The sequence below is a fragment of the Felis catus genome, chromosome C2 (genome assembly GCF_018350175.1).
Source record: "Felis catus isolate Fca126 chromosome C2, F.catus_Fca126_mat1.0, whole genome shotgun sequence".
NCBI lineage: Eukaryota > Metazoa > Chordata > Mammalia > Carnivora > Felidae > Felis > Felis catus.
In genome coordinates, this window is record NC_058376.1 from 75266576 (window position 1) to 75269338 (window position 2763).

General features: G+C 44.2%; 1 long non-coding RNA gene across 1 annotated transcript; it reads left to right on the forward strand.

Annotated features, from left to right (window-relative positions):
• The first annotated feature begins 329 nt into the window (after positions 1-329).
• Positions 330-1553, forward strand: LOC109491710. The gene is made up of 3 exons (XR_006584673.1): positions 330-426; positions 745-889; positions 1202-1553. It is a non-coding gene; the product is annotated as an uncharacterized LOC109491710 (long non-coding RNA).
• Positions 1554-2763: the final 1210 nt, after the last annotated feature.

Genomic DNA, 2763 nt, shown 5'->3' on the forward strand with positions numbered 1-2763 from the left:
GATCTCACTGTTCATGATTTCAAGCCCCATGTCAGGCTCTGTGCTACCCGTGCAGAGCCTACTTGGGATTCTTTCTCTCTTTCTCTGCCCTTCCCCCTCTCATGCTCTCTTGCTCAAAATAAATAAATAAACTTAAAAAAAAAAAAGATCTCATTGAAAAGATAGCATCTTACAGAATCATAAGAAACCTAAAGAAGCCAGAAGGGAAGTAGAACCTGAAGTCAAGCCAAGTCCATAGCCATCATGTTACCAATCTACATGCCCTGAGGACTCCACACTCCCTCCATGAATACTGGATGCCAAGCTGGCACCTCTGTACCCTTGACAGAGGACGTCACAATGGTCAACACCAGAAGTGCCACAGCTACTGCCACTGCCTGTCTCTGGAATGGATTCTTGGCTGCACTTGAACCCAGCTAGTGACAGGTTCCCATTTCAGTGTTGGTGGCTGGGTCTCATGGCTCTAGCTTCCCTCGTGTAACCTAGTGCTAGGCACAAAAGAAATAGGAGACTGCATAGTTGGGGTTTTCAATGTCTCCCACCAAGGTTTATGAGGTGGAAAACTCCACCCACAGATGAAGGGCTCCAATATGTTGCAGTCACAAAAAAAGACATGTTTAAAATGTCTGAAGTATTTATCAACAAGAAAAGAATGTGCCTCCATGTCATTAAGGACTAAAACTTCTAAAATTGAGACCTAGAAAGTAGACTACAAGCCATCTAATCCTGCCTCTTGTTTTACAGATGAGAAAACAGGGATGGGAGAGGGATGCTAACCAACTCAGGTTCACAGCTGGACCAGAACTCAAGGTTCCTGTTGTGGGGCTGGTCGTCATTGCATAATTATGCCGCCTTCCAAGACAACAGAATCTCCTCGTTGTCAAACTAGGTGAGATGCCAAATGTTCACACAATGTTTATTTTTGTAACTTCATTTGGTTTGATTTATTGTGAAGATCTTGAGATGAAACAGATGTAGATATGATCCTCACCCTTTCAAGTTTCATATTCAATTAATATTTATTAACCACCTATCATCATGGCAGACGCAGAGCTGGGTTTCTCCTTAATGGAGCAGAAAGGACAGGGATCTGTTTGGATTTGAGGAACAACTGCTGGTGGGGCCTAGAGCCCTGCACGGATCCTCTTGCCATCTGTCACTTCTGCTTCTCTCTGATCATTTTATTCTCTCTTTTTGATAGATACCTCTGCATCTGGTCCTTTTGGCTGGAAACAAGATCTGCAGCTGCTGTGGAAAGATAGGTTACAGTGTCAGTAAATGGCCCGGCTCCCTGATTCCCAGCACCAAATTCCCCTGGAAGAAACAGTTGGCCCAGGGTGTCCATCCCTGTCCTATCAGCGGTAGCCAGGGGGTCGCACCCCTCTACACAGCATGCTGTTTCCCAGCGTTAACTACAGGATGGCGAGGGCAGTTCCAGAAAAAGCTAAGAAACACTAAGACAGCACACTGATTCCTGTACACATACATGAATTAATTTAACACTCACGTTAGCTCCATTCATTCATTTGTTCATTAAATGTTTATTGAATGCGGCTGTTTCTCGGCCCCATTTTAGATAATGGAGATACAGCAGTGAGCAAAAGAGGACAAAAAAAGGTAAATGAATAGGGGAACATATTGTGCATCAGACAGTGGTGACTGCCATAGGAAAAATAAATCAGGGTTCAGAGGAATGTTTGGGGGTGGGTGAATATGTATACATGCACTATTTTATATAAAACAAACAGAGAAAGCTTCGTGCAGAAGCAGATATTTGAGTTGAATTCTGAAGGATGTGAGAGAACGAGCCATGAGGTAGAAGCATTACTGGAAGATGGGGCGCCTGGGTGGCTCAGTTGGTGAGCGTCCGACTTCGGCTCAGGCCATGGTCTTGCAGTTTGTGATTTCGAGCCCTGCGTCGGGCTCTGTGCTAACAAACATCTCAGAGCCTGGAGCCTGCTTCGGATTCTGTGTCTCCCTCTCTCTCTCTCTCTCTCTCTCCCCCTCCCCTGCTCATGCTCTGTCTATCTCTGTCTCTCAAACATAAATAAATGTTTAAAAAATTTAAAAAAAAAGGATTACTGGCAGAAAAACAGCAAATACAGAGCCTCTCACGCTGACATTTGCTTTATGTGTCCAGGAAATAGCTAAAAGATTGGCATGGCTCTACCTAAGAGGGTGAGGAAGAGCTCTAGGAGAGATGAACAAGGCGGGGATCAGTCAGGCCCTGTGGGACCTGGGGCTTTGTGAACCCCTGGAAGGACTCCGGCTTTTACTCTGAGAGGGAAAACATCCAAAGGTTTTAAGACTAGATGTGACATAATCTCACATGTCTATGGTGTTGGAAGGAAAATAGGGTAGTGGTGAGAAGGCTGTCAATTTTTGGATTTATTCTGAAGGTGAAACTAACAAGATATACTAGTTGACTAGATGTGAGAAGGTAAGAAAGAAGGGAGATTTAATGATGAGGTTTGACCTCAGCAACTAGAAAGATAGCAATGCTATCTACTATGAAAGGGAAAACTGGAGGAGAAGCAGGTCAGTGGGGGTGATGAGATCTGAGTTTGGTTTGGGACATGTTAACCTAAGGTGATTTTTAAACATCTTAGTGGACATTGAGCAGGCAGCTGACTGCGTGAATACTGAGTTCATGTAGGAGGCTCTGCTGAAGATATACATTTTGGGATTGCCAGTACATAGATGGCACTTAAAGCCTTGAAACTGAATGATATCACCATGGAAGCGAATATCAATACAGAAGAG